General features: G+C 46.4%; 1 protein-coding gene and 1 non-coding gene across 2 annotated transcripts in view; one reads left to right on the forward strand and one right to left on the reverse strand.

The window, feature by feature from the left end:
- LOC126284543 (scavenger receptor class B member 1-like) overlaps positions 1-12700 on the reverse strand; it is a 212660-nt gene that overhangs the window by 145333 nt on the left and 54627 nt on the right. The window lies entirely within an intron of this gene.
- Trnat-ugu (transfer RNA threonine (anticodon UGU)) lies at positions 10558-10631 on the forward strand. The gene has a single exon. It is a non-coding gene; the product is annotated as a tRNA-Thr (tRNA).

Here is a 12700-nt window from a genome sequence, read left to right on the forward strand (position 1 = left end):
TATGTGACTTCGAACGGGCTGCTCACTGGATGTCACATGAGAAACGTTTTCACCAGGGACATTTCAACCCTTCTATAGCAGCCCAAGTCGATCGTTGGCGATGTGGCTGTGAAGTCGAAACGCAATGCAACAACCACAGCTAGAGCGACACCACTGACGAAGAAGGACTGTTGATCATCGCGCATAAAATCAGCGGAAGGTATTACTTGTGAGTGCTACTAGCAGTCTAGGTAGCAAAACGGCAGTGTAGACAATGTAGTACAAGAGCACTACACTGGAGCGCCAAAAGAGCTGGTATAGGCAAGCGTATTCAAATGCAACGGTATGTAAACAGGCCAAATACGGCGCTGCGGTCGGCAACGCTTATATGAGTCAACAAGTGTCTGGCTCAGTTGACAGTTTGGTTACTGGCAGGTTATCAAGAATTAAGTGAGTTTGAAAATGGTTCAAATGGCTCTGAGCACTATGGGACTTAACATCTATGGTCATCAGTCCCCTAGAACTTACAACTACTTAAACCTAACTAACCTAAGGACAGCACACACATCCATGCCAGAGGCAGGATTCGAACCTGCGAACGTAGCGGTCACGCGGTTCTAGTGTTCAAGCTGGTGGAGGCTCTGTAATGGTGTGGGGCGTGTGCAGTTGCAGTGATATGGGATCCATGATATATGTAGATACGACACATGGCACGTACGTAAGCATTCTGTCCGATGTGCATTCCGACGGACTTGTCAATTCCAGCAGGACAATGCGACACCCCACACGTCGATAACTGCTACAGAGAGGCTCCAGCAACACTGTTCAGAGTTTAAAGACTGCCGCTGGCCACCATCCTCCCAGACATGACCATTATAGAGCACATCTGGGGTGCCTTGCACGTGCCGTTCAGAAGAGATCTCCATCTCCCTCGTACTCTTACGGATTTATGGACAGCCTTGCGCGATTCATGGTGTCAGTCCCCTCCAGCACGACTTCACATTAGTCGAGTGCATGCCACGTCGCGTCGCGGCACTTCTGCGTGTTTGCGGGTGCCCTACACGATAGCAGGAAGGTGTTCCAGTTTCTTTGACTCTTCAGTGTAGGTGCAATGTAAACAATACGATCCAACGCTAACCCCGTGAACTTTCCAGCAGTTATTACTTCGGGAAATCCTCCAACAACACTCTTAACATACATTTAAATGTACTGAGTTTGAAATGATGTACAATATGACTATTCTTATCGTATTAGCATACAGTGATCTAAAAAACTGAGATAGAAGCCACATTCTGAAATTAATCCTCATAAGTGACGTGTGTTATCTCTCTGCATACTAGTAACTGTACGATTCTGACCCTGAAACAGGGCGCAGAACGGCAACGGAAACGAAGAAGCAAATAAAATAAAAATAAATGTATCTATCTTTCACTTGAATCAAACCTTCCCTTGAAGATTGTGAAGTAGGTCAAAACTGCCTGCAGTTTGACACCCACCTGCTACTGTAGTTGTCTAGTCAAGGTCGCGTGAATGCGGGCAACGATAGCATTTCGAGGGACACTGGAAGCGAACCACCTTCGTCTGGATGTCGCTCGAGGCAGCAACGCGGAAACTGCTTCGGCAGGTTCGATTGCCGGCCCGTAACCGGCCACGCACCGGCCTACTTTCGACAGCAGTTTGCGCACTTGCTGCAGAGCTTGCCTGCCGCTTCAGCTGGCGAAGACGATCAGCGCGGCCGCGCTTTCCCGTTGCGTCTTTGGCCAGGTGCTCCGACGCAGGGAGCGCAACTAGGAAAAGGGGAAGCAGGTGTCAGGACTTGAAGTCCGGTCGGCGACAGGACGACGAGGGGCGGAGCGGCAGCTCGGATAGGGGAAGCAAATCGGCTGACGGCCTTGGGAGAGCCAGTCCTGACAAAACTCTACCAGCTGGTGAGCAAAGTGTATGAGACAGGCGAAATACCCTCAGACTTCAACAAGAATATAATAATTGCAATCCCAAAGAAAGCAGGTGTTGACAGATGTGAAAATTACCGAACAATCAGTTTAATAAGTCACAGCTGCAAAATACTAACGCGAATTCTTTACAGACGAATCTCCACGGTCATAGCAACAGTTTGCCGCAAACTAAAAGTTTATAATTAGCATATTATTCGTTTTACTTCCGTTTCAAGTAATTACTTTTGGGATGCCCTGTACAACACAGTTAAAAAATTTCACAGATAACGAAGCTTCAGAATTACTATGGAAATATCACACCCCGAAAAAGTTTATAAAAATGAGTTATAACAGTGGTCATCACTGACATGATAATATTGTCAGCGATAATATTGTCAGTGATAATATTGTCAGTGATAATATTGTCAGTGATTTCGGTGTAAAGTACCAGTTACGATCCAGACGATAGCTTGTCATATATTACACTTCTGAGTAACATGGTTTAGATGTACCTAGGTTACTTCAAACTTGTCTCAAAGCACACTTGGACGTTCCCATCGACTAAAATACTTTGTCATAATCTCAGACTTGTGATAAGACAGTTCGTTATTTCCGAAGCACAGTTAAGTATGTGTATGAAGTCCTTCTCGACGGAGTGCTTGCACAAAAAGCTCTCGACGACTGCTTCCATCGTCTTGGTCAGTGGCTATGTCTCACCATCGCGCAACTGGGGATCCTCCTCCGGTTGTTCTCGGAGAAAACGACGTCTCTCTGGCTGCATTACGCCAAGGAGATGTGCACCCTCTTTGTGCTTATATTACATACGGGGTGACAATTATTGAACTACATGAAATAAAATCGCCATAACTTCTGAACGGTTTGCGTTAGGGGGTTCAAAGTGCACGGTTGGCCACGGGGCTTAATGGGAATTAGTTTGCGCATTGTTGTTTTGTTTAGCAATCAAGCCCAGTTTCATTTGGGTTCGTCAATAAGCAAAACTGTCACATTTAGGGGACTGATAATCCGCATTTCACGATCGAGAAGTCTCTTCACCATCAAAGAGTGACTGCGTGGTGTGCAATGTCCAGTCACGAATTATCGGTGCGATATTCCTTGATGGTGCGATGACTACCGCACGCTACGTGAAGGTTTTGGAAGATGATTTCATCCGCATTATCCAAAGTGACCATGGTTTCGTTCAGATGTGCTTCATGCAAGACGGAGCTCGACCTCAACGTAGCAGGAGAGTATTTGATGTTCTGGAGGAGCAGTTTGGGAACCCGCATTCTGGTTCTGGGGTACCCAGAGGTCGCTGGCATGGGCCCCGATTGGCCACCATATTCTCCGGATGTGAACACATGCGACTCCTTTTTGTCGGGCTGTATTAAAGACAAGGTGTACAGCAATAACCCCAAACCACAGCTGATCTGAAAACAGCCATTCAGGAGGTCATCGACAGCATCGATGTTCCGACACTTCAGCGTCTGCGCCACATCACCGCCAATGATGGCATGCATATCAAACATGTCATAACCTAAATCCGAATATCTGCAGTGACATTTGCATGCTGAAAAAAGTGTGTGCACGCCGCAGTTGGTAGCAAATTCATGCTTTTTTCATATAGTTCAACTGTTTTCATATAGTTCAACTGTACATTCAAATCAGGCGCTAAATTGTGAGAAGTCTATGCTAAGCGCACAGCCTGTGTCTCCATGAAAGCTGTTATCATGCAGTCTAATTTCAAATGCTTCCCTGCTCACAGAATCCCAATAGTACGATGTGTGAGCGAGTATTCTCATTTGTTCAAACATAGGGTTCTTTATTTTCTGCTAGCGTACTACGGTTACGTTTCCTCACGTTTGCGGAGAGTTGCCGTTCCGTACAGTAAGTAAAGGCAGTGGCGAGTGAGCGATCGTTGTGCAGTTGGTCTCTTTCTTGTTGACAACAGCATCATCGGCAACCATTCCAGCAGTATTGATGACTCTCCTGATGACTCAGTAGCAAATACATCAGGAGCGTACTTAATCTATCGTCACTCATGAACAGTTACGACGAGCCGTTTCTGATTATAAAAAAAGAAAAAAAAACTGCACTTTTAGACATATCTACAACAGATATTTTGCAAGTCTACTATATGAATCTAAAAATCAACATTGAATCAAATGATGAATACAAGATGAAATGCGTAGTAACGATGTATTCAATTCCTTTTTTTTATATTAACGCTTTCAACGACAAAGAAGCGACGATATAACAATATAAATCAGTATTTTTAACGTCTATAAAAATGAGTAGAAATGAACGAAGGCCACGACGTTCATCTACCATCGTACAGTCCAAATGATCGATAGTAATATCGACTGCATACGTCAATTTAGTTGCTGCGTGGTTGTCCAACATAACTCTCTGCAACAATGGGACAACTAATTTCGAATACCGGAGTGAGTTTCGTCTTCCTAAATTTACCTAAATCGTATTGGAGGAATGTCATTCTGACTCCTCGCTGAAACCGTTAGACGACCGTTTCATCCTAGATATACCAAGGTAGCGCGAAGCTCCTAATGACATCGCTACCGACGGGACACTTAGGTCTAATCTTACTCTCTGTCATCCACCAACCTTCAGGCACGTCGGTTCTTAAAATTATTTCTTTTCTTAGTTTTGTTGTTCTGTTTGATGAGCTAGAACACTGCTTATATTACCCTGTTGCGTCATTAACTTCATAAAACAAGTTCCAGCAATAAATGCTGTGGCCATGGAAGCTGATATCATCGTCGCGTAACGACGTTACATAAAAGCTGTAGCAGGGTGGTCTCAGCACCTTCCCACGAGGCTATTCCCACCTTGACTGTAAGCAATCTTTTAACTATGGAATTTCAGACAACAGTCGGAAAGCACGCCCAATAAGGGAATTCCCTAAGTGGGTATATTCTCAGCGGCAATGACACTAGCACCTACCGCGTTAGCACGTGAAACAGACACTCTGGAATGTAATGGTACTTCTCACAGTGTAGATAGGTGGTTTTTATAGGTCGTCAAAATTCCCCTGAACATGTACAGCTAAGCATAAGTACAACTGACGTATATTGCAGAGCACAATTCAGGAGATCATCGGTTCAAATCGCCGTTTGCCCTCCAAAATGTAAGTTTCCCGTGATTTCTCTAAACAGCATGAGGCGATGTCGCGACAGCGTTTTTGAAAACGACACCGCGGAAGTGCTTTCCTGTACTTGTATCGTTCCAACTCATGTTCCGTCTCTAGCGACCTAGTGACGGAGCGTTAAACATACTTTCCTTCTGCCAGTGATTATCAATGCCTCCTGCTATCTACAGAATGGTTCAAATGGCTCTAGGCGCTATGGGACTTATCATCTGAGGTCATCAGATCCCTAGACTTAGAACTACTTAAACCTAACTAACCTAAGGACATCACACAAATCCACGCCCGAGGCAGGATTCGAAAGTGCGACCGTAGCAGTAGCGCGGTACCGGACTGAAGCGCCTGGAACCGCTCGGCCACAGCGGCCGGCGCTATCTACACTGATGAGCCAAAGTGTACTGACCGTCCGGCTAACGGCGTGTCTGTCCACCTCGGGAAGTATAAATTCAACAAGACTGTTGATGGGTTACCGGAAGTACACTGAGGAGCCAAACCGCTATGACCACCTACTTGGGCCACCTTCGTAACGCAGTAGATCACCGATTCTGCGTGTCATCGATTCTACAGTTCGTTGGTGGATTTCTGGTGCTATGCGGCACCATATATCTATGCACGGGTCACTGAGAGCTGATTTGTGTACGCGGTGATAGAGCTCGATAGCGATCCAGATGGGGCGACACATTAAAGTGATTTCACTATCATGCTCCTCGAACCACTGTAGCACGATTTTCGCTTCCACACACGGACAGTTGTACTGCTGCAAGATATCGTCGTCAGGGAAGACGTGCAGCATGAAGAGATGCAGCTGGTCCGCAGCTGTAAAAAAAAATAGTTCAAATGGTTCTGAGCACTATGGGACTTAACATCTTAGGTCATAAGTCCCCTAGAACTTAGAACTACTTAAACCTAAGGACATCACACAACATCCAGCCATCGCGAGGCAGAGAAAATCCCTGACCCCGCCGGGAATCGAACCCGGGAACCCGGGCGTCCGCAGCTAACATGGTGTCTTCGATTACTACCACATGCAAGCACAAGGGAAACGTCTCCGTTAGCATAATACTACGTCCCAACAGCCTGCGTCCGCGCCGCGATGCACGTTTCGAGCAACCGTTTGCTTCGATGACAGCGTTTATGGAGGCGACCATTGACCTTGTGTAGCAAAAACGTGATTCATCCGAGTGAGACGACACGGCTCAGTGTCGATCATCCCGAGCCAACTACAACTGTAACTGACGGCGTCGTTGGGCCAACGTATGAAAACGCAGGGGTGGTCTGCTGCGGAGCTCCCTGTTCGACAACATGCGCTGAATGGGGTGCTCCGAAACACATGTCAGTCCACCGGCATTGTGCTCTTTCGTCAGACGTACCACAGATCGCCATCTATCCTAATTTAAAGAGCAGTCAAGTCTCCAAACGCCACACGTCGTGGACGTCCAACCATTAGCGCCTAGTGGCAGTTTCACTGCTCCTATACCACTTTCGCAGATGCTCACGACAGTAGCACGTGAACATTCGACCAGATTCGCCGTTTTCGAGATACTCGTTCACAAGCTCTGCGTAACAATAACCTGTCTTTTGTAAAAGTCACTCATCTCAATGGATTTCTCTGTTTGCAGCCCTTATCTTCGCCAGGTTAATCCCCCGTCCGTGTCTGCTGAGCTTTTTTAGTACGTCACGTGCCCGTAACGCCACAAGGAGGCATCCAGCCTTGCAGCGGGCAGTGGACATTATGTTTTGGCTGATCCGTGCAGGCGGTACCAGAGCTCTATGCACAAGTCACACAATTCCTGTAGATTGCAGGACGATGGTTTGAGGGGGTGGAGCTGCGTCCTCAGATTAGACCAATTTGGTGGCCAAGACATAAACTAGAGTTGGCTATTATTCTACTCTGACGACTGTAACACGATTCAGCCCTCACGATACGGACAGTTATCATGATGGAAGATGAGATCGCCGTCTCGGAAGACGTCAAACATGAATGGAGGTTGCCCGCAGTAACGCACACAGCTGTCGTCGTGGCCCCCAGCAGCCATTCGCCTCGATGACAGAGTAAGCGCACACAACCCGTCCACCTGCAGCAGGCAGAAACGTGAGTCATCCTATTAGGCGACATTTTAACACTGACCCAAGATCTGGTCTCGATGATCTAGTACCCACTAATACTATAACTGACGATGTCGTTGAATTAACGTGAGAACACGTAGCGGCTGACAGCTTTTCACCGTGAACATGTAAATATGAGCACGGCAGTATCGTATCTAAAACAATGAATGCTGACGATGTCGCTGAATTAACGTGAGAACACGTAGCGGCTGACAGCTTTTCACCGTGAACATGTAAATATGAGCACGGCAGTATCGTATCTAAAACAATGAATGAAATGGAACCAGTACCTCTGTTTCTCACAGGTAAAGGGTTGCTTCAAACTCTTTCACAAAAAGTGAGGCAGTCTGTACCAAAAAAACTTTGTTACAATTCCTTTTCGATATCTAGATTTTATGCCATAAAGTATGAGCTGTAAACTGCGTAACATTTTGCTCGCATTTCTATCAGAAAAAAGTGAAATTTGGAGACAGTTTTATCGTTATTTTTCCTCATAAACTGAAGTGACGAAAGTCATGGGGTAGAGAAATACACACATACAGATGGTAGAAGCGTGGCGTAGACAAGATTTAAAAGAGCAGTGCATCGGTGCAGCTGACCTTCGTACTCAGGCGATTCATGTGCAAAGGTTTCCGAGGTGATTATGGTCGCATGACGGGAATTAACAGACTTTGAAAGCGGAATTGTAGTTGCAGCTAGACGCTTGAGATATTACATGTCAAAAAACGTTAGCTAATTCAGTATTCCGATATCCAGAGCATCAAGAGTGTGTCGAGAATACCAGATGTCACGTATTACCTCTCACCACGGACAACGCAGCGGCCGATGGCCTTCACTTAACAACCGAGAGCAGCGGCGTTTGTGTAGAGATATCTGTGCTAACAGACAAGCAACATTGCGTGAAATAACCGCAGAAATCAATGTAAGACTACGACGAACGTATCCTTTACGACAGGGAAGCGAAATTTGCCGTTAAGGGGCAATGGCTGCAGACGACCGGTGCGAGTGCCTTTGCTAACAGCACGACACCGCCTGCAGCGCCTCTCCCGGGCTCGTGACCTGGACGCTAGATGACTGCAAAACCGATGAGACCCGATTACAGCGGCAAAGAGGTGATGGTAGGGTTGGAGTGTGGTGCACACCCCACGAAGCCATGGACCCAACTTGTCGATAAGGCGCTGAGCAAACTGGTGGTGGCTACATAATTGTGTCGACTGTGTTAATGTGCAATTGACTGGGACTTCTGGTCCAAGTGAACCTGTCATTGACTGTTAATGGTTACGCTCCGCTACTTGGAGACCATTTGCAGCCATTCATGGACTTCAAGTTCCTAAATATGTCACCAGGCCACAACTGCTCACGGGTGTTGCATCATCTTTCGGGCGTGCACACGGGACAGCGACAGTTCTTCATGCGATATTTCGGCTAGAAACCTCCCAGCCGTCTTCAAGGCGAGTCGGAGACTGAGTTAATAGCGTTTCCGCGTGCCAATTTATACGGAGAGTCACGTGATACAAATCTGCTGAGAATTGAGAGCGCATGCGTCAAAGACATCAAAGTAGCCACTGCTGCGCTAGTCATGGATAAAGATGTATATAGCAAAGATAACCATATAAGCGCAGAGTGCAAAAAAATAGTGCTGCTGCGAATCCACCGTGCTTGTAAATAAACAATTAATCTTTAAAAGTGGTAACATCTGTCAGAAGTTGAGAGTCAGAAATTCATTCCGAACGAAGGTGTGAAACCAGCGGTTTCCAAGCATTGCCAAGCACTGTCTTCACGGTTTAGCAGGTCGTCGGCTAGTTGCATTTCTACAGCTTCCTTAACAACTGAGTCCCAGAAAGACGAAGCAGTAGTTAAAACCTTGACATCTCTATAATCCATGGCATGGCCAGTACAAATGCAATGTTCGGCAACTGCTGATTTGTTGGACTGAATAAGACGTGTGTACCGCTGGTGTTCGACGCATCGTTTCTGTACAGTGCGCATGGTTTGCCCTATAAATCACACTGCTCACGGTTGGTTTGAAAAACATTCTGGACAATTCGCGTGAAAGATGTAGTCATCCAGATCGCTTGACATGAACCCATCGAACATCTGTTGTTGTTGTTGTGGTCTTCAGTCCTGAGACTGGTTTGATGCGGCTCTCCATGCTACTCTATCCTGTGCAAGCTACTTCATCTCCCAGTACCTACTGCAACCTAGATACTTCTCAATCTGCTTAGTGTATTCATCTCTTGGTCTCCCTCTACGATTTTTACCCTCCACGATGCCCTCCAATACTAAATTGGTGATCCCTTGATGCCTCAGAACATGTCCTACCAACCGATCCCTTCTTCTGGTCAAGTTGTGCCACAAACTTCTCTTCTCCCCAATCATATTCAATACTTCCTCATTAATTATGTGATCTACCCATATAATCTTCAGCATTCTTCTGTAGCACCACATTTCGAAAGCTTCTATTCTCTTCTTGTCCAAACTATTTATCGTCCATGTTTCAGTTCCATACATGGCTACACTCCATACAAATACTTTCAGAAGCGACTTCCTGTCACTTAAATCTATACTCGATGTTAACAAATTTCTCTTCTTGTGAAACGCTTTCCTTGCCATTGCCAGTCTACATTTTATATCGTCTCTACTTCGACCATCATCAGTTATTTTGCTCCCCAAATAGCAAAACTCCTTTGCTACTTTAAGTGTCTCATTTCCTAATCTAATTCCCTCAGCATCACCTGACTTAATTCGACTACATTCCATTATCCTCGTTTTGCTTTTGTTGATGTTCATCTTATATCCTCCTTTCAAGACACTGTCCATTCCGTTCAACTGCTCTTCCAAGTCCATTGCTGTCTCTGACAGAATTACAATGTCATCGGCGAACCTCAAAGTTTTTATTTCTTCTCCATGGATTTTAATACCTACTCCAAATTTTACTTTTTTTGCTTCACCGCTTACTCAATATACAGATTGAATAACATCGGGGAGAGACTACAACCCTGTCTCACTCCCTTCCCAACCACTGCTTCCCTTTCATGCCCCTCGACTCTTATAACTGCCATCTGGTTTCTGTACAAATTGTAATTAGTCTTTCACTCCTTGTATTTTAACGCTACCATCTTTAGAATTTGAAAGAGAGTATTCCAGTCAACATTGTCAAAAGCTTTCTCTAAGTCTATAAATGCTAGAAACGTAGGTTTGGCTTTTCTTAATCTAGCTTCTAAAAAATAGTCGTAAGGTCAGTATTGCCTCACGTGTTCCTATATTTCTACGGAATCCAAACTGATCTTCCCCGAGGTCAGCTTCTACTAGTTTTTCCATTCCTCTGCAAAGAATTCGCGTTAGTATTTTGCAGCTGTGACTTATTAAACTGATGTGTCCTTGGTGGCTCAGATGGACAGAGCGTCTGCTATGTAAGCAGGAGACCCCGGGTTCGAGTCCCGGTCGGGGCACACATTTTCAGCTGTCCACATCGAGGTATATCAACAACACCTGTCGGCAGCTGAGCGTTTCAGTTAGTCATCACTTATTCCAGGGGAAAGCTGCACGGTGAACAACAGTAATCTGTTCTTTCGAGAACAGTTACCGTCTTAATATGAATATTTATCTTTAATATAGCAGGTCAGCAATTGGAAGGAGTTAATCTCATAAATTATCTGGGAGTACGCATTAGGAGTGATTTAAAATGGAATGATCATATAAAGTTGATCGTCGGTAAAGCAAATGCCAGACAGATTCATTGGAAGAATGCTAAGGAAATGCAATCCGAAAACAAAGGAAGTAGGTTACAGTACGCTTGTTCGCCCACTGCTTGAATACTGCTCACCGGTGTGGGATCCGTACCAGAGAGGGTTGATAGAAGAGATCCAACGGAGAGCAGCGCGCTTCGTTACAGGATCATTTAGTAATCGCGAAAGCGTTACGGAGATGATAGATATACACCAGTGGAAGACTCTGCATGAGAGACGCTCAGTAGCTCGTTACGGGCTTTTGTTAAAGTTTCGAGAACATACCTTCACCGAGGAGTCAAGCAGTATATTGCTCCCTCCTACGTATATCTCGCGAAGAGACCATGAGGATAAAACCAGAGAGATTAGAGCCCACACAGAAGCATACCGACAATCCGTCTTTCCACGAACAATACGAGACTGGAATAGAAGGGAGAACCGATAGAGGTACTCAGGGTACCCTCCGCCACACACCGTCAGGTGGCTTACGGAGTGTCGATGTAGATGTACGGAAATTTTCACATCTGCCAGCACCTGCTTTCTTTGGGATTGGAATCATTATATTCTTCTTGAAGTCTGAGGGTATTTCGCCTGTCTCATACATGTTACTCACCATATGGTAGAGCTTTGTCAGGATTGGCTCCCCCAAGGCCGTCAGTAGTTCCAATGGAATGTTGTCTACTACCGGGGCCTTGTTTCGACAAAGGTCTTTCAGTGCTCTGTCAAACTCTTTACGCAGTATCATATCTCCCATTTCATCTTTATCTACATCCTCTTCCATTTCCATAATATTGTCCTCAAGAACATCGCCCCTGAATAGACCCTCCATATACACCTTCCAACTTTCTGCTTTCCCTTCTTTACTTAGAACTGGTTTTCCATCTGAGCTCTTGATACAAGTGGTTCTCTTTTTCCCAAAGGTCTGTTTAATTTTCCTGTAGGCATCATCTATCTTACCCCTCGTGAGATAAGCCTCTATATCCTTACATTTGTGCTCTGATCAGTGTAGGTTGTAAACGTGAACATTTGAGTTGTAACGCCGCTAGTAAATCACGTGTTGACTCTGCCCAGGTGCAGATTAATTCCCAAAGCACTGGTAGATGGAGGTCTCTTCATACGAGCTAGCCTGGTGTTCCCTGACACTCGACTATGATCCACCAGTGGGCTACACGATCGTGCCTTCGCCCCACTTATGCCGGAAACGAGAGGAAGGGTCTAGGGCCGTACGACAGTGTGTGCATGGCGCGGTCCCCCACTGCCGTGTTGCGCCGTTTGCGGGTCATGTGGTGGAGCCGTGGGCGAGGTGCCGGTGTCGTCTCGGCTGCTCGGGGACGGGCGAGGGCAGCGGAGAGCGAAAGCGGCCGCCGGCTGCCCGCTGCCGGCCAAGGGCGGCGCTTTCTCCCGTGCCGGGGCAGGCCGGGCAGCTGCAGCCGCAGCCGCGGGCGACGAAGATTCTGGCAGGCTCCCGCCCACTGTGCGCGAGGGCTCCGTCACCGAGGCGTTACGCAACCTCTGATGAGCCACGACGTCACCACCACTCTCCACCGCGAGACTGAACGTCGCCTGCTTGCTCTGCGGAGCGGAATAGAGCGTCATTCCAGCGACTATACTCTCCAAATATCTACATCTACATCTACATCCACACCCCGCAAGCCACCTGACGGTGTGTGGCGGAGGGCACCCTGAGTACCTCTATCGGTTCTTCCGTCTATTCGAATCTCGTATTGTTCGTGGATAGAAGGATTGTCGGTATGCCCCTGTGTGGGCTCTAATCTCACTGATTTTATCCTCAT

This window comes from Schistocerca gregaria, chromosome 8 (genome assembly GCF_023897955.1).
Source record: "Schistocerca gregaria isolate iqSchGreg1 chromosome 8, iqSchGreg1.2, whole genome shotgun sequence".
Taxonomy (NCBI): Eukaryota; Metazoa; Arthropoda; class Insecta; order Orthoptera; family Acrididae; genus Schistocerca; species Schistocerca gregaria.